Source organism: Mobula hypostoma, chromosome 17, assembly GCF_963921235.1.
Source record: "Mobula hypostoma chromosome 17, sMobHyp1.1, whole genome shotgun sequence".
Taxonomy (NCBI): domain Eukaryota; kingdom Metazoa; phylum Chordata; class Chondrichthyes; order Myliobatiformes; family Myliobatidae; genus Mobula; species Mobula hypostoma.
This window is the reverse complement of record NC_086113.1, coordinates 8,466,114-8,489,471: the sequence shown is the minus strand read 5'-3', so window position 1 is coordinate 8,489,471 and position 23,358 is coordinate 8,466,114.

Genomic DNA, 23,358 nt, shown 5'->3' with positions numbered 1-23,358 from the left:
TCCTATCAGATTCCTTCTTTTCCAGCCCTTTACCTCTTGCTTCCCAGCTTCTCACTTCGTCTTCTTTCTCCACTCACCTGGCTTCACCTATCACTTTCTCATTTATCTTTCTTCCCCAGGAAAATCAGAGCCTGTTTGCCGTTCAAAGGGCAGAAGCCTGAGCCTCAAGTGAGCTGAAGCAAACCTCGATTAATTTTCATTCCTCTTTTAGAAGGAAAAAAAGTTTATTTCAGTTTATCAGCCTTGCCATTTCATTTCTACTTCTCAATCATCACCTTTCAAAAATAACAACCATCCATCACTATACCTCTCCCTTCTGCTCCCCCGGGCCTGAATTCCCAAGAAGTTAGGCATCCAGTAAGAAATATCCAGACACTTTCTCACAACAAACACACAAAATGCTGGAAGAACTGAGCAAGTCAGGCAGCATCCACGGAGAGGGCTGGGGGAACGATAGCTTCCTCTTCTCTCTAGAACACATTTCATGCAATCCTTTCTCCCAACCTTTAAGCGATTCTTTAATCCCAAGTGTGAACCAAGCTGGCTGGCCGTTATTGTCACAGTGACTGGAATAAAATAAATTCAGTGCCATAGCTGAGAACAGATGCAACAAGTAAATACAGTTTTGCCACAAAGATAGATAAAGATTGCACTGCAATTGCGCAGTGACAGTCACTACAACGCAACCTCTGGAACAGCGGTTCCCAACTTTTTATAAGCCATGGACCAATACCATCAAGCAAGGGGTCCATGGACCCTCGGTTGGGAACCTCTGCTCTACAAGAACAAAATGCCAGAAGAATTCAGCAGGTCGGGCAGTGTCCATGGAGGGAGATAGTCAATGTTTTGGGCCAAAGGGAAATAAACAGCCAATGTTTCAGGCTAGGACCCTTCATTAGGGCTGGAAAGTAAGCTTGAATAGGAAGTTGGAGGGAGGGGGTGAGCAGGGGATGAAGTGAGAAGCTTCTTGGGGGCTACAACTTCACTCCCATTTTTTTTCTCACTTCTCTTACACGTTTAACTTCCAGCATACCCACTGGGATTAACCTTGCTGCACTCCATTACCTTCCATTGACAGCTCAACACCCTCAGCCTCTTTGGATTCTGATGCAAGTCTCAATTTAGGAGTTGACTGACGACTGGTGAAGGTGCCTGGCATTGAATGCTGGAAAGGTTCCCATCGTTACGTGGAGCAGACACTGAGCAGACAACTTGATGGCCACTTCATTAGGTACACCTGTATACCTTGTTAATGCACACATCTAATCATCCAATTGTGTGGCAGCAACTCGAGGTATAAAAGCTTGCTGACATGGTCAAGAGGTTGTGTTGTTCAGACAAATCAGAAGGGGCAAGGAATGTGATCCAAGTGATTTTTGACTGGAATGATTGTTGGTGCTGGACGGGATGGTTTGAATATCCCAGGAACTGCTGATCCCCGGGGACTTTTACACACAACAGTCCCTAGTGTTTACAGAGAGAGAAGAAACACAGAGCGAGCGGCTGTTCTGCATGCAAAAACGCCTTGTTAATGAGAGAGGTCAGAGGAAAATGACCAGACTGGTTTAAGCTGACAGGAAGATGGTAACTCAGATAAACACACGTAACAACAGTGTTGTGCAGAAGAGCATCTCTGAATGCACAACACATCAAACATTAAAATAGCTGGACTTCATCAGCAGAGGACCATACCGGGCTCCACTCCTGTACCTAAAGAAGTGGCCACTGAGTGTAGAATACTTGGCATGGCAGAAACCGTTCAGTCAGCTCCAAATGAGTATCAGGTTTAAATCCATTGAGAAATGTCATGAAATATATTGTTTTGTGGCAGCAGTACAGTGCTACAAATTCCAATAAAAATATAAAAAAACAAATAAATACAGCAAAAGGAGAGCAGAATGATGCACATGCATCCCAATACCTTTAATAATTCTGTCTCCTCCTTGTCTGCGGTTGGCCTGTACTTGTACTTTATACTTTATTGTCGCCAAACAATTGATACTAGAACGTACCATCATCACAGCGATATTTGATTCTGCGCTTCCCGCTCCCTGGATTACAAATCGATAGTAAATATTAAAAATTTAAATTATAAATCATAAATAGAAAATAGAAAAATGGAAAGTAAGGTAGTGCAAAAAAACTGAGAGGCTGGTCTGGATATTTGGAGGGTACGGCCCAGATCCAGATCTCTAGATGCAAAAGCCTGAAAGCACATACCATCAGGCCCACGGACAGCTTCCGTCCTACTGTAAAAAGGCTATTGAGTGGTTCCCAAGTATGATAAGATGGGCTCTTGACCTGATAATCTACCTTGCCATGGCTTTGCACCTCATTGTCTGCCTGCGCTGTGCTTTCTCTGTAGCTGTTACACTTTACTCTGCATCTGTAACAGCAAAAATCTGCAGATGCTGGAAATTCAAAGCCACACACACAAAACGCTGGAGGAACTGAACAGGCCGGGCAGCATCTATGGAAAAGAATAAACAGTCGAGGTTTTGGGCTGAGACCCTACTACGGTCCTGAAGATGTCAATGGTTTATTCTTTTCTATGGATGCTGCCTGACCTGCTGAGTACCTCCAGCATTTTGTCTGTGTTATTCTGCATCTGTTACTGTTTTACCTTGTTCTACCTCAGTGCGCTGTGTAATGAATTGACCTGTATGCACAGCATGCAAGGCAAATTTTCCTCTGTACCTCAGTGCATTTGACAATAATAAGCCAACTCCAATTCCAATATCTAACGTACTGCAAATCTGAAGTACTCAATACTAGTACTGTAATTTAGGTTATTGTATTTTTTGTTTCAATCTCATTTGCCTAACTTTACTGACATCTTGCTGGGTTTATGAATTTTGGTTTTGATTATTCTTTCATCCTCATTCTCCATTTTTAATGGAAGTCCAATAACCATACCTCCTCTGGGGCCCTGGACAGGCTTGCCAAATCTAGTCAAATTCATTCTTAGAAGAGGTACCTATGTCCTCCTGTTTTCAAGTACTTCATTCCCAGTTCTGTTATTAGCTACCTTGTATGTTTATCTCCATGAAGGGTCTTGGTCCGAAATGCCGACTGCTTATTCCTCTCCATAGGTGCTGCCTGACCTGCTGAGTTCCTCCAGCGTTTTGTGTGTGTTGCTCTGGATTTCCAGCATCTGCAAAATATCTTGTATGTCTAATATGTTTGTTATTGCCTTGTGCTGATCTATCCCTCCCGCTGAAAGCAACTAAAAAAAACTACTTGGGGCAGCACTGTGGTATAGCTGTTAGCATAATGCTTTACAGTGCCTGTGACCCTGGGTTCAAATCCTTCCACTGACTGTATGTTCTCCCCGTGACCGTCTGGGCTTCCTCTGGGTGGTTTGGTTTCCTCCCACCTGGACAGGTTACTAGGTTAATTGGTCACCTGGGTGTAAATGTGGGCACGTGGCCAAGTGGTTAAGGCATTGGACTAGCGACCTGAAGGTCGTGAGTTCGAGCCCTAGCCGAGGCAACCAAGCTGTATGGGTCCTAATGCCCTTCCCTTGGACAACATTGGTGTTGTGGAGAGGGGAGACTTGCAGCATGGGCAACTGCTGGTCTTCCATACAACCTTGCCCAGGCCTGCACCACAGATCCATGGTCTCGCAAGACTAACGGGTGTAAGTGGGCATATGGGCCCAGAAAGTCCTGTTACTGTGCTGTATCTCTAAATCAATAAAAAATACAAATCTGCAGATGCTGAAAACCTAAAACAGAACCACGACAAAATGATGAGACAGCCTACAGAGCGGAGGTGGAAGAACTTGAGACCTGGTGCCAGGTAAATAATCTCTTTCTCAATGTCATCAAGACAAAGGAGATGGTTATCGAACTTCAGAAGAACTCACACCTCTTTACATTGGCTCACAGCAGGGGAAATTGTGAGTAGTTTCAAACTCCTGGGAGTGCACATCTTGCACAATCTCTTATGTAATATCTTGCTTTATGTAATTCTTGCATCTTTATATTTATTTTATTTTTAATTGTGCTTATTGTGTTGATCCACAGCCTATGGACTCACTTTCAAGGACTTTACAACTCATCAGAATCAGGTTTACTATCACTGGCATGTGATGTGAAATTTGTTAACTTAGCAGCAGCAGTTCAATGCAATACATAATACAGAAAAAAACAAAATAAAATAATAATAAATAAATAAATACATCAATTACAGTACACGTATATTGAATAGATTAAAAATCATGCAAAAAACAGAAATGCTACATATTTTAAAAAGTGATGTAGTGTCCAGAGGTTCAGTGTTCATTTAGGAATCGGATGGCAGAGGGGAAGAAGCTGTTCCTGAATTGCTGAGTGTGTGCCTTCAGGCTTCTGTACCGTCTACCTGATGGTAACAGTGAGAAAAGGGTATGCCCTGGGTGCTGGAGATCCTTAATTATGGATGCTGCCTTTCTGAGACACCGCTCCTTGAAGATGTCCTGAGTACTTTGTAGGCTAGTACCCAAGATGGAGCTGACTAAGCTTACAACCTTCTGCAGCTTCTTTCAGTCCTGTGCAGTAGCCCCCCACCCCCATACTTTGGTTCTCAATATTATTTATTACTTATTTATTCATTTTTTTGTATTTGCACTGTTTGTCTTCTTTCACACATTGGTTGGTTGTCCATCTTTGTGTGTATTCATTGATTCTATTGTATTTCTCTGTTCTACTGAGAATGCCTGCAAGAAAATGAATCGCATGCTAATATATGGTGACATGTACATACTTTGATGATAAATTTACTTTGAACTTTGAATTCCATTGAATATTTAATATTTCAGTAATAGTTGAGTAATATTGTAAATATTTGATTATGCAACCTTTGTTTTTTATATAATTTATGTAAAAGTACGTGAATAGCATACGTTATTACGCCACCATGTCATAAGTGCACACCTTACTAAAGTAAAACGTGAAGCATACATGTTATCCCAGGCTGCCATGTTTTTTCTTCAGTTATATTTATGTTTTGGAGTTACAAAAAAGCACAGTAGCATAGTGGTTAGCACAACACTTTACAGTACCAGGGATCTGGGTTCAATTCCCACTGCTGCCTGCAAGGAGTTTGTGTGTTTTCCCCATGACCATCTGGGATCTGGGATCCAGTTTCCTCCTAGTCCGGTTAGCGGGTTAATTGGTCATTGCAAATTGTCCTGTTATTATGCTAGGATTAAATAGGGGGATTGCTGGCTGGCATGGCTCAAAGGCCCGGAAGAACCTATTCTCAGCTGTATCCCAATAAAATAAAAGTAAAAGCATAACAGATTCCAATCCTATTTGTCCTTGAGGGCACTTTAAACAGGGAAAGCTGGATACTGAGCATGGAGCTCCCACTATTGTTCAAATCTGGAATAGCTGCCTCTGCAAAATTTTCCTTGTATCCTGCATCCCCGTGGCTTAACTGCTCAGTGTCTTTAAATAGCTTCAGTATTTTTATTTTAAAGGTTCTTTTCCATTTCCTGAGGAACAGGTAATTTAACACTTCTTGCAGATATGAAGGCATTGATTTCATTTACAAAAAAAGTGCTTAGAAATATTGTCTTATCCAGTTTCATTTCTCTACCAAGAAAAGATATTTTTAAAGCTTCACTTCTTTTTATTTTATTTTCTTTTACATAAGATGGAGGTTGTCCTCACAGCAAATAGGGGATCATCTTTTGCCGTGTGGATGGAAACAGACATTTGCCCTTGTCAAGTAATTAATAAACGTTACTTTGGTATATCCAGTTTTGAAAAACCTGTCGCACTTTACATGAGAAAGATCTATGAGACAAGAAATACTGCAGATGCTGGAAATCCAGAGCAGTGCACATAAAATTCTAGGGGATCTCAGCAGGTCAGGGGAGGGGAATAAGCGTTTAACATTTTGGGTCAAAACCTTTCATCAGGTCTGGAAAGGAAGGGGGAAGGAGCCAGAATAAGGAGGTGGTGGGGGGGGGGGAGGAGGAGGGAATGGAATGCAAATTGGCAGATGAGGGGGACGTGTTGGGTAGGGCCAATTCCTTTGCAGTCCATATAAAGGGTCTTGGTCTAGAAAGTTGACTGTATTCCTCACCATTGCTGCTGAGTTCCTCCAGCACTTTGTGTGTGATATTAAACTCACTCTGATTTCCTTTGGCTCACTGCTTGTGCACCCATTAAAAGACTCAGCATTTTGTTACCGTGTTGCAGGCATCAAACTCATATCATTGTACAATAATTGGCTGAATGGTAGTAACCATAAAACCATAAGACATAGGAGCAGAATTAAGCCATTTGGCCCATCATGGCTGACTTATTATCCCTCTCAACCCCATTCTCTTGCTCTTCCCCGCAGACTTTGGCAACCTTTCTAATTAAGAACCTATCGGCCTCCACTTTAAATATACTCAGTGACTTGACCTCCACAGAGTCCATGGCAATAAATTCCAGAATCCCAACCCTCTGGCTAAAGAAATTCCTCCTCATCTCTGTTCTAAAGGGAAGTTCTCTATCTTGAGTCCATGCTCTCTGGTCCTAGACTTCCTCACTTTTGGAAACATCCTCGCTAGGTAACTGAAATTGATACCAGCTGGCTGTTCTAATACTGAAGTTTGGTCTTTGTAAGGTCCGCTCCAGACATTTGCAAGGTCTGCACAGTTTGTTGTCTTTTGTAAATTGGTTGTTGTGTTCTTGTGTTCAGTTTTTCACTGATTCTATTGCTTTTCTTTGTATTCTCTGTGAATGCCCGCAAGAAAATGAACCTCAGAGTTGAATATGGTGACGTATATGTACCTTGATAATAAATTTACTTTGAACTTTGAAAGAAGGATATCTTGCTCATGTTCAAAATGCTGGAGGAACTCAGCAGGTCAAGTAGAATCTGTGGTGGGGAATAAGCCAACGATGTTTCAGAGTGAGACCCTAAGCTGACTTTTCATTTCGCTCCATACTTTTTGACGTTTTGAGTTCCTCCAGCACTTGTGTGGTAACTTACACGAATGTTGCTGGGACTCGAGGCCCTGAGCTATAGGGAAAGGTTGAATACATTGGGACTTTAGTCCCTGGGGCGTAGGAGACAGAGCGGAGATTTGACAGAGGTACAGTACACAAGATTGTGAGGGGCATAGATGCAAGCAGGCTTCTCCGCTGAGGTTGGAGTGAGACTAGAATTAGAGGTCATGGGTTAATGGTGAAAGGTAAAATTTTTATGGGGAACATGAGGGTGCTGAGAGTGTGAAACGACCTGCCAGTGAAAACGTTGGATGTGGGTTCGATCTTCACAACTTAAGAGAAATTTGGATAGGTATATGGATGGGCAATTGAAGGATATAATCCAGTGCAGGTCAATAGGACTAGGCAGATTAACAGTTTGGTATGAACTAGGTGAGCCAAAGGGCCTTTTTCTGTGTTGTAGTGTTCTGTGACCCTATGACTCTAAGAGACAAGGCTATAAAAAAGGTAAAATAATAACAATAATAATTAAAGGTAAAGTGTAACAGCTGCAGAGAAAGTGTGTTACAGGTAAACAATAAAGTGCAAGAACATAATGAGGTAGATTTTGAGGTCAAGGATCTATCTTATCATTCAGGAGTCTGAAAACAGTGATGTAGAAGCTGTCCTTGAGCCTGGTGTTTTCAGGCTTTTGTTCCTTCTGCCCAATGGGAGAGGGGAAAACAGAGAGCGTCTGGGGTGGGTGAGGTCTTTGAAAATGCTGGCTGCTTTACTGAGGCAGTGAGAAGTATCTACTGTGACGCTGAGAAGGCAGAAGCCACTGCGGAGAGGACAGCCCCTGTGATGTGCTGAGCTGCGTCCACAACTCTCTGCATTTCCTAGCAGTCACGTGCACAGCAGTTGCCATACCAAACCCTTATGTATCGAGACAGAATGGTTTCTATGGGGCTTTGATTAAAATTGGTAAGAGTCGATGGCAATATGCCAAATTTCTTCAGCTGCCTGAGGGAGTAGGCACCTGGATGAAAGAAAAAGGGAGGAACAATGTGTGAGGAAGGCTCTAGACCAGGGGTGGCCAATCTTTTACATTCCATGCGTCAATTTTTTCACGCACGACTTCAGATGCAATTTTTTCGCGTATAAATTCTATATTAACATATTTTTACAAGAATTGAATGTGGGTACAAGAGTTGTATGGTGCATCTGAACTCGTGAGTGAAAAAATTGATGCATGGAATGTAAAAGGTTGGCCACCCCTGATTTAGACTGATCTTGCAGTCGAGTAAAACTCTGGCACAATATCTCGGGCTGAAGGGGCTGTACTGTTCTATGTTCTATAAATATAGTACCTTGAGATTGGAGTATCAAGTTGTCATTTTCCTGTTTCAGCTGCAGAATCCTTTTGAAATTCAGGTTGGTTTATTATTGTCAAGGGTGGAGGTCACGATACGAGCCTACAGAGGAGGGGAGTGGAGCCTTTTCTGGCTACTCACTCCGCAGAACCTACTCTCTCCTTGGCATTACAGGCTGCCCACCGAGCCAGCTTGATCATGAAACACACACTGACACTAATCCGAACTGAACTCTGCTCATCTACACTCCAGGAGCAATTCGCAGTTGTCAGTTAACCTACCATCTTGCATTTCATGAGGATGTGGGTAGGAAAGCGGTGCATCCGGTGGGAATTCACACAGTCACAGAGAGAAAGTGCAAATTCCAGATGGCCCCAGAGGTCAGCATTGAACGTGGCTCACTGGTACTGTTGAAGCAGTCGATATATGATCGGAGTCGGTGCTGCTGTGTGACTACAGCATTTCATTAGAGTTTAAATGCCCTCTTTAAAAAGCTTTTTCCTTCTTTTCTACATTGGGTTGCATGCCAGTGACTACATTTCATTAGGAATTGGAGGAGATTTAGAATGTTGTCAAAGACTCTAGCAAATTTCTACAGATGTATGGTGGCCAGCATTTTGGCCATTCTCCTCTGACTTCTCTCAATAACAAAGCCTTTTTGCTCACAGAACCACATTTTTTTTTGTTTTTCGCTCCATTCTCTATAAACTCTAGAGACTGTTGTGCATGAAAATCCCAGGAGATCATCAGTTTCTGAGATACTCAAACCACCCTATCTGGCACCAACTATTACTCCACAGTCAAAGTCACTTAGATCACATTTCTTCCCCATTCTGATGTTTTATCTGAACAACAACTGACCGTATCTGCATTGAATTGCTGCCACATGATTGGCTGGTTAGATATTTGCATTAACAAGCAGGTTGTACGGGTGTACCGAATAGAATGGCCACTGAGCGTATACTGATTCTGATTTTAACTCGGAAAGTTGTGTGCATTCGTGCATCTTACAACTTTGACCAAGGCCCTGTTTCCAGAATGTTAAAGAAACAAATCCTTCAAATGCCGGGAATCTTAAATTAAAAACAGAAATGGTTTTCAGTGCTCAACAAGTTACAATGCAAGAAAGGGAAATGTGAATGAATCTTTCTGTCTAATGACCTGATACATGAACCCATGAAGTTAAATTGCTCCTTATCTCCACAGACACTGATTAATACTGCGAGTGCTTCCAGAGGAAGATTGAAATCATCGAGGTGGGTGCGCAGGGCGATCTGTGTCTGCCAGTCTCTCGCTCATGCTGCCAGAGAAGGCGTCTGTCAGTGGCGGTCTCTTGCTCTTTCCACTCACTGATCCTGATGGAAAGTGTTTGCATTCAAATGATCTCTCTCTCTCCCTAGCCGTTGTGGTGGACGGTGCCGGAGCAAGGTTTAATCGACAGGGATTGTAGGTTTGGACTCTAATTCAGGTTTATGATGTGTTCTAGTTCTGGTCACTCTTTTCTGTTACTACTTTTGGGCGACTGAAGCATGCCTTTTGTGTTTTATGTTCTGTGCCTCAGCTAATTTTTTTCTGTTGCATTTGTGGAATTTTGTTTGCGCATGGGGGGAGGGGGATTTGTTGTTTGTTCTTTTTCTTTGAACAGCAGGTTCCATGGTTCTTATCTGCCTCATGACTGTCTGTGGATGAAGATGAATCTCAAAGTTGTGTACCGCATACATAATTTGATAATTGATGTACTTTGAATCTGCAACGTTTGAAGCTGTACACTTTATGCTTACACTCCACACCTCATACCCGCACTGACACAGTCACTGTCCTGCTGTGTTTTCATCCGCCCTGCAGCTGCTTAGAGGAGTTCTTCTTGCCGGGAGTCACTTTGTCACTTTATCATTTCCTGTCAGAGTCACCTTATGCACAGACACTCCCGTACACAGTGTCAATTTATGTACATAGAACCAGTCTCTGTACAACGAATCCCATATGTACAGCCACACTCAACACTTAATTGTATATTGTGTTTTACAAGATTGCTTTTATATTTATATTTATTGTGTTGTTTATGCTGCATCAAGTGTTGGCGCGTGGCTAAGTGGTTAAGGCATTTGTCTAGTGATCTGAAGGTCGCTAGTTTGAGCCTTGGCTGAGGCAGCGTGTTGTGTCCTTGAGCAAGGCACTTAACCACACAGTGCTCTGCGACGACACCGGTGCCAAGCTGTATTGGCCTTTGCCCTTCCCTTGGACAACATTGGTGTCGTGGAGAGGGGAGACTTGCAGCATGGGCAACTGCCGGTCTTCCATACAACCTTGCCCAGGCCTGCGCCCTGGAGAGTGAAGAATTTCCAGGCACAGATCCATGGTCTCACAAGACTAATGGATGCTTTTACTCTTTCGTGTGCCGCGATTACAGTGTCAGCGATCAGGGTTCAATTGTGCTGCTGTCCATAAGGAGTTTGTGTATTCTCCCCGTGACCGGATGGGTTTGCTCCAGTTTCCCCCCACATTCCCAAGGCGTACCAGTCAGTAGGTTAATTGGTCACAGGGGTGTAACTGGATGGTGCACTGGGCCGGAAGATCCTGTCACCAAGCTGTATCTCTAAATAAGTAAGAACAATAAACAATCTTGATTCTTAAATCTGCATTTTTTTCCCTCTTTGCTTTTTTTTATCTGATGTGTTTTAGAAATTGAAGACCCTAATGATGTGTGCAATTGATTTATTTTGTTTGAAGTCAAATTTCTTGAGAGAGGCACTTAGCCAAACATATCTAAACTGATTTAGTGTCTGTCCATGCTCGCACTTCCAGCTCATCGGAGAGAAATGTGCCTCGCATAGTTTCCTATAGGTCACAATTTTCCATTTGGTTTCACTTAACAGCTGGTACCCAGTCCTCTTCCTGCAACTAAGCTGCTGTACACCAATGTAACGCTGGGCTGCTCCTGCCCTCAGTAACTGCATTTACAATCAGTCATATGATATCTATAACTGGTACTCTGCTATACAACACTTTCCTAAACATTACACAACAATACTTGTCTTGCTGTATTCTGACTTGGTTACAGTTCAAAGCCAACTGATCTGAAGTTCAGAGTAACACGCACAAAGATGCCGGAGGAACTCAGCAGGTCGGGTAACGTCTACGGAGAGGAATAGACAGTTGACATGTTGGCCTGGGACCCTTCATCACTCTGTGGAGTGCTGCCACAAGAAAGCAGCATCCATCAGAATCGCAATCGGAATCAAGTTTATATATATATATATATATATATAAATGTGTGAGTGTGCAAAAAGACAAATAAAAAAGTAGTGAGGTTGTGTTCATGGGTTCAATGTCCATTCAGAAATCGGATGACAAAGGGGAAGAAGGTATTCCTGAATCGTTGAATGTGTGTCTGCAGGCTCCTGTACCTCCTCCCTGATGGTAGCAATGAGAAGAGGGCATGTCCCTGGTGATGGGGTCCTTAATGCTGGATGTGCACCCACACCATCCAAGCCGTGTTCTCTTCTCCCTACTGCCACTGGGAAGGAGGTACAGGAGCCTCAGGCCCCACACCACTAAGCTGAGGAACAGTTCAACCAACAGACTAGTGAACCTGCGTGGATAACTTCACTCACTACAGCTCTGAGCTAACCAACAGACTCAATTTCAAGAACTCCACAACTCATATTCTCAGTATTATTTAATTGTTTATTTAATTTTACTTGCATAATTTATCTTTTGCACACTGGTTATGTTTTTCATAAATTCTATTGGATTTATGTTCCTGTAAACACTTGCATTAAATGAATCTCAGGGTAGTATATAGTGGCATATATATAGTTTATTAATAAACTTACTTTGAACTTTGACTTTGAGTCTGAATTAAGACCGTGATTTCCACTTTATCTTCTCAGAATCAGGCACAGTAGCATAGCAATTACTGCTTTACACCGCCAGAAATCGGGTTTCAGTTCCCACCGCGGTCTGTATATTCTCCCCATGTCCGTGTGGGTTTCCTCCGAGTGCTCTGGTCACTGTAGGACATGCTGTGTTGGTGCCAGAGTTATGGTGACACATGAGGGCTGCCCCCAGCACATCCTCGACTGTGCCACCACAAACGACGTATTTCACTGTATGTTGCAATGTACATGTGACAAATAAAGCTAATCTTTAATCACTGACATATGTCATGAAATTTGTTGTTTTGCAGCAGCAGTACAGTGCAATACATAAAAAAATTACTAGAAATGACAGTAAATAAATAAATAATGCCTGTTTACATAGGATTGTCTTTCGAAGAGGAAATCAGAATCAGGTTTATTATCACTGGCATGTGTTGTGAAATTTGTTAACTTAATCTACTTACTGATCTTGGAAAAGTACTGGTCCTTTCTATTTATTAACTATTTCCTGATTGCAGAGAGAGCATGATGGTTTCAAATGGAATTTTTGATTTTTTTTGTTTGTACAGTTCTTCATAAATTCTACAGGATTTATTTATTTCCTGTACATGCCTGCAAGAAAATGAATGTCAAAGTAATATATGGTGAAATATCTGTACTTTGATAATAAATTTACTTGCGTACTTAATTGCAACAATTCACTAAATTGAAGTGAAATATTCTCATTAATTAGTTTTAATTATTCAGTGGACAGACAGCAGTACTTATGAAGAAACAGATATTTATAAATTATTCTACACTCATTTGCTTTATATTGCTTTATATGAAATTTGCACATGAGCAGTTTCAGTACAAGAAATGTAATGTGACTTTAATGAACTTTATGGCCAGAAATTATAAAGTTTCAATAGATCCCTAGTAGTTCCTTTCTTAATTGCACTCAGTGGCCACTTTATTAGGTACACCTGTACACCACCTCGTTAATGCAAATATATAATCAGCCAATCATGTGCTAGCAACTGAATGCATAAAAGCATGCAGACTTGGTCAAGAGGTTCAGACCAAATACCAGAATGGGGAACACGTACAAAATGCTGGAGGGACTCAGCAGGCTAGGCAGTGTCTATGGCAAAGAGTAAACAGCCAACATTTCAAGCCGGGATCCTTCATCATGACTGAAAAATATAGGAAGTTTTCTCCAGTCCTGTTGAAGGGCCTCGGCCTGAAACATCGACTTCTTACTCTTTTCCATAGATTTTGTCTGGCCTGTTGAGTTCCTCCATATTTTGTGTCTTTGCACCAGAATGGGGAAGAAATGTGATTTAAGTGACTCTATCCATGGAGTGATTGTTGGTGTCAGACAAGGTGGTTTGAGTATCTCAGAAACTATGATCTCCTGGGATTTTCACACACAACAACCTCTAGAGTTTACAGAGAATGGTGGAAAATACAAAAAAAAACATTCAGTGATTCAGTGAGCAGAAGTTCGGTGGGTGAAAATGTTTTGTTAATGAGAGAGGTCAGAGGAGAATGACCAGAGTGGTTCAAGCTAATAGGAAGGAGATAGTAACTCAAATAACTATGTGATACAACAGTGGTATGCTGAAGAGCATCTCTGAATACACAACATGTCAAATGTTGAAGCTTGAGATTTTCAGACTGTCTGATTCAATCTCACACCCCAGTTTTACTTCCAGAAAATTCTGCAAATTAATCGTTATTATCGACTTGCCCAAATGGCCACTTTCTCAGAAAGCATGATAGCAGCAGAGGTTTTCGGCAAGAAAGATGTTGCCATGATGTGCACTGGCCAAGTGCAGAGGACTGACACACTCCAATGTAGAGGTGGTGACAAGAGTTTATTGATAAGAATTCCAGAAGATCATCAGTGGCTTGGCTGAGCAACACTACGAGAAGCGACGTTCTCAAAACTAGGACCCTGCGATTAGCGCCGATTGGGCATTCACTTAAATAATCCTGATAAGCTGAATAAGCCTAAGCAGGAGGCACCAGGAGACCACATTACAAAGAGCGAGTTGCTTGAGGAAAACACAAGGAGCTCTAAACAATTAACCAGTACAGGTGATAAAAAATTCCTCAGAGCCCAGTGCTCTCCAGTACCCTGCACAGGCCTGAAGAACCAATTACAGAGCATCGTCAATCAATAGACGTCAGACCAGATGGAATGTACCCCAGGCTGCAGAGGGAGGAACAGATCTGAGTGGATATAAAGACTGCGATTACAAACTCTCAGTCTTCTCCAAGAATGGGAAGGGTGCCAGAGGGTTTGAGGAGTGCACACATTGAACATTAAAGTCAGTCAGCTAATTTCAGATTCATCTCCCAAGAATGACTGCAGGTTATTATCAAGGGCAAAGTTTATTCTTCATTTCGGGATGGAAAATTTAATAAGGGTTAGCAAACATAGTTTGGCTAAAGACAAATCGTATTTTATTAATTTAATTAATTTATTTAATAAGGAGACTGTGAGGATGAACGAAGGCTGTGTCATTCTCAAGCCGTCTGCAGTTCTATGTTGAAGAGTTCATAGAGTTATACACAGACCCGTCAACCCAACTGGTCCATGCTGACCAAGATGCTCCCATCCAAGCATGTCCCATTTACCAATGTTTGGCCCACAATCCTCTAAACCTTTCCAATTCATGTACTGTGCAGCAACTGCCCTTTGAAATTTTATCTTGAAACATTCTCAAAAATACTCCTTGTTCCACAGTTTGTGGCCTTTGGGAACATAGTGAGTGTTGGGACCAAGGATTTATCCACAGAATCTACAAGATTTAACAAGTGGTAATGAGACAGAGAAGAAACGCAAATTGAGCTGAAGCAGAAGAGACTGATGGGGCAATTATCTGAGTCAGAATTACTATCAGGTTTATATGTCATGACATTTGATGTTTTGCAATACAGTCTATACATAAAATGCTACAATAGGAAATATTAAAAAATGAGCAATTTAAGCATTTAAGCCAGCCAGAGATCGGGAGCGAGAGAAGAGGTGACTCACACAGGTCGGCAAGTGTGCTTTAAAGAGCAGTGTTTCAGGGAAGTTTTGGGGTTTGAACAGCAGCCAATCAGAGATCACAAGCAAGAGAAGAGGTGGCTCACACAGTCTGGTGAAAAATAAGGCAGGAGCAAGTGGTGCAGCCTTTGTTAGAGTGAGGCTCTGAGACTCTTCGAGGCTTCAGCGAGGAGAGGTTTGAGTGAGAGAAGGTGAAAAACTGAGTAGATTTTTTTTCAGTTTATTTATTGTTTCCTTCTTTACAATTGCACAGTTAGAGCAGGAGGGAAACCAAGCAGAATATTTGAATGCTGCTCTTCTGGGATTTGGGAAGGCAGGGAGACCTCCAGTGTCCATGACGACTCCACCTGCAAGAAGTGCATCCAGCTGCAGCTTCTGCCACTTCGCATTTGGTGCTAAGCTAAAGGACAGGACCTCCAGGATTGTGATCTCAGGATTACTACCCGTACCACGTGCCAGTGAGGCCAGAAGTAGGAAGACCATACAGTTCAACATCTGGCTAAGGAGTTGATGTGGAAGGGAGGGCTTCAGATCTTGGACCATTGTACTCTTTTCCAGGGAAGGTGGGACCTGTACAGAAGAGACAGTTTGCACCTAAACTGGAGGGAAGACTAATACCCTAGCAGGAAGGTTTTCTAGTAGTACATGGTGGGGGGGGGGGGCAGTGCCAGAGGTAGAGTTTAAACGAGATTTCCAGGGGGATGGGAACCAGAGTGCCAGAACAGATAGTGACGAGGTTGTGGAGACAGATGTTGTTAAGACCTCAGAGAATGTCAAGAATCAAAAGGTTGAACCTGGTGGGACTACTGTTCTGAGTTGCGTATATTTCAATGCAAGAAGTATCGTAGGAAAGGCTGATGCATTCAGGGCACGGATCAACACCTGGAATTATGATATTGTAGCCATTAGTGAGACTTGGTTGCAGGAGGAGCAGGACTGGCAGCTGAATATTCCCGAGTTCTGTTATTTTAGACGTGATTGAGTGGGAGGGATTAAAGAGGGAGTGGTGGTGTTACTACTCAAGAAAATGTCACACCAGTGTTCAATCAGGACAACTGGATAAATCATCTGGTGAGGCTTCATGGGTGGAACTGAGGAATAACAAAGGTATGACCACATTAATGGGGCTATATTACTGACCATCCAACAGTCCATGGGATTTAGAAGGAAGAAATTTATAGAGAGATCGCAGACTTGTGGGAAACATAAGTTTGCAAGAGTAGGTGATTTTAAATTTCCACATATTGACTGGGACTCCCATGCTGTAAAAGTACTAGATGGGACAGAGGTTGTCCAATGTGTTCAGGAAGTTTTCTTAATCAGTATATAGAAGTCCCAATGAGAGAGTGTGTAAGACAGAATTTAGAGTAGGGGAACACTTCACCTCTAGTGATCATAATGCCATGAGTTTCAAGGTAATGATGGCAAAGGCTAGTTTTGGTCCTTGGGTTGAGATTCCAAATTGGAGATAGGCCAGTTTTGATCATATCAGAAATGAACTGGCAAGTGTGGATTGTTGCTTTCTGGCAAAGGTATACTTGGTAAATGGGAGGCCTTCAAAAGTGAAAATTTGAGAGTACAAACCTTGTATGTGCCTGTCAGAGTAAAAGGCAAGGATAACAAGTTTATGGAACCTTGGTTCTTGAGAGAGATCGAGATTCATGGTAAGAAAAAAAAGGTGCATAGCAAGTATAAACAGGCAGGAACAAATGAGGTTCTTGAGGATTATAAAAAATGCAAGGGAACACAAGAAAGAGATCAGAGTGCTAAAAGAAGGCATGAAGTTGCTTGAGCAGACAAGGTGAAGGAGAATTCTAAGGGCTTCTGCAGATACAGTATATTAAGAGCGAAAGGATACCAAGGGACAAAATTGGTCCTCTGGAAGACCAGAATGGTCATCAGGCAGGAGGTACAGAAGCCTGAAGGCACACACTCAGCGATTCAGGAACGGCTTCTTCCCCTCTGCCATCCGATTCCTAAATGGAGAGGGGGTAGAGAGAGAGAGAAAGAGAGAGAGAGAGAGAGAGAGAGAGAGATAGAGATAGAGAGAGAGAGTTAGGGAGAGAGAGAGAGAGAGAGATAGAGAGTTAGGGAGAGAGAGATAGAGAGAGTGAGTTAGGGAGAGAGAGAGGGGGAGAGAGAGGCGGGAGAGAGAGAGAAAGAGAGAGAAAGAGAGAGAAAGAGAGAGAGAGAGAAAGAGAGAGAGAGAGATAGAGATAGAGAGAGAGAGAGTTAGGGAGAGAGAGAGGGGGAGAGAGAGGGGGAGAAAGAGAGAGAGAGAGAGAGAGAGAGGAAGAAAACCACATAGCGAGGTGTTGGGCTCCCACCTGACAAGATGGGAGACAACTGCTGGAGGAAGATAAGCAAGAAGACAAAACACTATGGGAGCTGTCTTCGGATAAGGAAAGGAGGTGAGAATGGGAACCATGAGAAGGGAGAGATGGACAAAGTGATGGTTAGAATCAGATGAAGAGTGGGGTAAAGTGGGTGGATAGAGCTAGGAGGGGGAAGGGAATAAAAGTGGTTGAACAAGGGAAAGGTGGGAAGGGAGGAACGAAAATGGAAGAACTGAAGGATCGGAAAGAAAAGGAACTGAGTTAATAAGCGGGGAGAGAGAAAAATGGCAAGTGGAGCGGTTCAATTTGTCCAGGGAATTATCACACATGTACATTCCACTCTGGGAAACAATATCAAATGCATATTACTAAGCAACCAGATTTCTAAGCCATGAAGATGTTAGAAGCCAGTCTTGATCAAGAAAAAAAATGTGGTAAATTGGTAGAAATAATCTTCAGGGATGGATATTTGCTGGAATTTTAGTATCTGTATTATCAGCAATGGCCAGCAGGTGGAGTGCCTGGAGATTGTCAGGAGCGATTCCAAACCCCATAGTATTCAGCATAGTCATCAGTACAGTGAGGAAAGGGGCCAGGAATGCTGACCTTGGAGTCCTGGTACAGGCCCAGCACTCTTGAAGTCTTATCTTTAATGACCATTATACTTAGATGAACTTTAATAACTCCATTAATTTGTAGCAGGCAATTGGGTTGAGGACAGGTGAAGGTGGGGTGGGTTTTAGGGAAACTTTCTATTCAGTTATAAAAGCCAAAGTCATTCACTGATACTCTTCAGCGAAAGACATGGTAACCCAGTTCAAATGTGGTCTACGTGCCAGTTCTATCCCCTATCATAGAGTCATAGAGAAACATAGAGTACTACAGCACAGGAACTGGTTTTTCAGCCCATCTAGTCTATGCAGACCTGACCTTCTGCTTAGCTTCATGTTCCTGCACTCGTTGAGTTAGATTCTACCAAGGATCTCTATTCCCAATCCTAGCATCCAGATTTCAGGTTGCTGGTACCTGGAACCCAGAATTCCCAGTCCCTATTCAGCCCCCTGAACTCTTTCTGCCCGGTCTCAAACCTCAAATCCTAAATTCCTAATCACTGGCTTAAATCCTGAATTCCCAATACCTGTCCTTCACCCAGAATTCTCAAGCTCCTTCCTGGGTCCTGAATTCCCAATTCATGCTGTTGACTATCAATGCACTTAGGGTACAATAGATGGAAAATAAGGTTCAAAGTTCTTTTTTATTTATTTGTTTATCTATCTATCTATTTATTTATTTATCTATTTATCTATCTATCTATTTATTTATCTATCTAGTTATCTATTTATTTATCTATTTATCTATTTATTTATTTATCTATTTATCTATTTATTTTGCGATACGGCATGGAATAGGCCCTTCCAGACCTTCGAGCCACGCAGTCTAGCAAACTGCAATATACTCCTCGCCTAATTACAGGACAATTTGCAATAACAAATTAACCTACCAGCCGGTACATCTTTTGACTGTGGGAGGAAACCAGAGTCTCAGCGGCAATGCACACAGTCATGAGGGGAACCTCCAAATTCATTACAGACAGCGGTGGGTAATTATTATCGAAGTATATCATTGTCACCATATATAACCCTGAGGTTCATTTTCTTGCAATGGTACTCAATAATCAGAATCAGAATCAGTTTTAACATCACTGGCATAAGTGCCTTAGAAAGGACCCCAGCACCCAGGACGTGCCCTCTTCTCACTGTTACCATCAGGAAGGAGGTACAGAAGCCTGAAGACACACACTCAGCGATTCAGGAACAGCTTCTTCCCCTCTGCCATCCGATTCCTAAATGGACATTGAACCCATGAACACTACCTCACTACTTTTTTGTCAATTTCTGTTTTGGCACTACTTATTTAATTTAATTATTTAATATACATTTATATACTCACTGTAATTCAGTCTTTTTCTTCATTTGTCATGTATTGCATTCTGCTGCTGCTGTGAAATTAAGAAACTTCACGGCATATGCCAGTGATATTAACGAGATTCTGACTCTGATTCTGAATAAATCCCTGCACATCCTAAATACTGCAGATTGGTTTTGACCATAAGAATAAATTTTAGAAGTTGAAAACTGAGAGAACTTTGAAGAGTTTAACTATAGTTTCTGATACTCAAAATCAATTGCATTCCAAACCAAAATGGTGCATCTTTACGAAGAGTTACTGATCTATTCAGTAATTCAGATCTGTCTCTTTAGTGCAACTTTAGTCAATAAATCATTTTAACTGTTAGCTCCTCCTTATCCGATTTAATTTATTTTATTTATTGGCATAAGGCATTGGACTAGTGACCTGAAGGTTGTGAGTTCGAGCCCCAGCCGAGGGAACATGTTGTGTCCTTGAGCAAGGCACTTAATCACACATTGCTCTGCGACGACACTGGTGCCAAGTGGGTCCTAATGCCCTTCCCTTGAACAACATTGGTGTCGTGGAGAGGGGAGATTTGCAGCATGGGCAACTGCCGGTCTTCCATACAACCTTGCCCAGGCCTGCGCCCTGGAGAGTGAAGACTTTCCAGGCGCAGATCCATGGTCTCGCAAGACTAACGGATGCTTTTATTGCAGTAGTTTATAGTTTACAAGGAAAAATTAAGGGACTGTAATATTAATTGTAAGATAGAACATACGGCATGGTAGAATTTCATTTTTCTTAATGCCGGGCTTAATTTTTAACTTAACTTAAAATTTTAAACTTATATTTGGCAACACAATAAACTTCTCCACTTCCTGAAATGAGTGACCGCACCTTATATCACAGAGTTACAGAGTGATAAAGCATTACAGCACTGAAACAGGACCTTCAAGGCATCTAGTCCAAGCCAACATTTTATTCTGCCTAATCCCATTCACCTGCACCATCCACGTACCGATCCAAGCTCTTCTTAAATGTTGAAACTGAACCCACATTCACCACATGTGCTGGCAGCTCAATCCACATTCACACCATCCTCTGACGATCACCTTAAATACTTCACCTTTTCCCTTAAACCATGACCTTTAGTCCAACCTCAGTGGAAAAAGCCTGTTTGCATTTATCCTATCTATACCCTTAATAATTTTGTATCCCTCTATCAAATCCCCCCTCATTCTCCTGCACTCCAGTGAATAAAATCCTAACCTATTCAAACTTTCCCTATAACTCAGGTCCTCAAGTCCCAGCAACATCAGGTAAATTTTCTCTACACTCTTTCAATCTTATTGAAAACTGCACACAATACTCCCAATTTGTTTTCACCAATGTCTTATACAAATTCAACATAACAACTCAGCTCCTGTACTAAAATTAGATTTATTAAGGTCACTGTGTAAAAAGCTCTCTTCCTGACACTATCTAGGGTGCCTTGGACTTTTGTGGAGATCTGTAGTAATTTTATGTATTGCACTGTACTGCTGTCACAAATTTAAGGCATCTGTTAGTCTTGCAAGACCATGGACCTGTGCCTGGAAAGACTTCACTCTCCAGGGTACAGGCCTGGGCAAGGTTGTATGGAAGACCAGCAGTTGCCCATGCTGCAAATCTCCCCTCTCCATGACACCAATGTTGTCCAAGGGAAGGGCATTAGGACCCATACAGCTTGGCACCAGTGTCATCGCAGAGCAATGTGTGATTAAGTGCCTTGCTCAAGGACACAACACGTTGCCTCGGCTGGGGCTCAAACTTCAGGTTGCTAGTCCAATGCCTTAACCACTTCGCCATGTGCCCACACTGCTGTCACAAAGAATACAAATTTCATGACATGTGAGTGATGATAAGTCTGATTCTGATATGGGTCTCTATTGTGGACTGAGAGTGGTAAGTGAGTAGGGAGAGAGGAGGGAGTGGGAAGCACCAGAGAGACATTCCGTAATGATCAATAAACCAACTATTCAGAATCAAATGACCTTGCCTGGTGTCTCAGGGCTGGGTGTGTCTGCACCCACACCACCACTCCCCCTGCCCCTGGCACTCCTCTGCCATCTGTTCCACACCCTTCACACAGTGCTCCACACTCGTCATTCCCAACATTCTTTGCTGCTGCCAGATTTACAAACTTGTTCTCTGCATTGACAAATGCAATACTGTGCAAATGTCGTAGACCCCCTAGCTATATATGTATATGTGCCTAAGATTTTCGCACAGCACTATACCTACCTATCTTACTTTTTGATATCTGTGGAGCTGACAACCCTTAATGAATATGATGAATTGAAGCAGCTTTATCACAGGTAAGTTCCTTAAGGTCTTCATATCCTGGGGTGGTAATGGGGATAAGCTCCCACTACCTACTAAATGCTCCCAATGGTGTGCATCTCAAATAGCCTCTGACAACCAAATCCTGGCCCTCCTGGCCTTCATGTAAGGCTTAGCTGCTAAAGCCGGCAGACCAGTTTCCACTGACAGAAGGAGCAGAGGTGATACTGGTGACTTAAAACCAGTCACTTTGGAAAGCTGTGGCTCGTCAGCTGTGGTCGGCAGCTCATCTAGGAGAAGGAAAAAAAAACTCCGATCTCAAACCTCCGCTGCCTTGCGGCCATATCTACACAGGGAGAAGGACTCGGGAGTGAGGAAACCAGAGCTGGAGTCTCTAAGGCAGTCCTACGTTGAGTTCAATGCTGACTGACAACTACTGTGGCGCTGCTGGTGCCAAACTGTATTGGCCTCCACCATTCCTTTGGGTTCATCAGATGCATGGAGAGGGAGAAATATAGGCAACAGCTTGTACTGCCAGGGATTGCAGATCTAGACAGTGAGGTCGTATCATCCATGGTTGACCCTGAACGACGGAGGCCTCAACATCACAGGTAGTTTTCCAATTTGAACTTTTCACTCTTAAGAGTTTTTCCCAATAGACTATGACATGACATTATAGAAAAAGAAAGCAGCTTTCATTTTTCCCGTTAACACTGTTGCCCTGGTTCATAGCACTTTCTCCTGCAGGATCAAGATAAGTTTTCAAAAACGTATGCAGGTAGCAGCAATGTGGTGCCACATTGATTCAAAATCTTGCTTCATCTTGTAGTGTTCACTCTGATGAAAAACAACCTCTCTATTTAATCTTCTCTAATCCTCAAGATTCAGATGACGAGAGGCATTGATCGTGTGGATAGTCAGAGGCTTTTTCCCAGGGCTGAAATGGCTGCCACAAGAGGACACAGGTTTAAGGTGCTGGGGAGTAGGTACAGAGGAGATGTCAGGGGTAAGTTTTTTATGCAGAGAGCGGTGAGTGTGTGGAATGGGCTGCCGGCAACGGTGGTGGAGGCAGGTACGATAGGGTCTTTTAAGAGACTTTTGGGTAGGTACATGGAGCTTAGAAAAATAGAGGGCTATGGGTAACCCTAGTAATTTCTAAGGTAGGGACATGTTTGGCACAACTTTGTGGGCCAAAGGGCTTGTATTGTGTTGTAGGTTTTCTATGTTTCTATGTTTCTATTCAAGATTATTTAATGCCATTTCCAGAACAAGAGAATGAAATAATTGTTACTCCAGATCCGATGCAGAACAAAAAAACACAATAAGATAAAGAACACAATAATTAAAGAACACAATAAATATAAATACATAAAATAGCTGATATAGACAGATTGATTGTATCTCCATGAAGTGATATTAGGTCTGTACATAAGGTGAATCCGACAGAAAATGATAAGATAAAGTAGTGGCGGTGAGTTAGTGGGTAGAGGTGTTAGTCCCCCTTACTACAGATTATTCCTCAATTTGACCAGAATACAGAAATAAACTTGTTAATGTCCTTGAAGAACCAAGGTAGAACAAAAA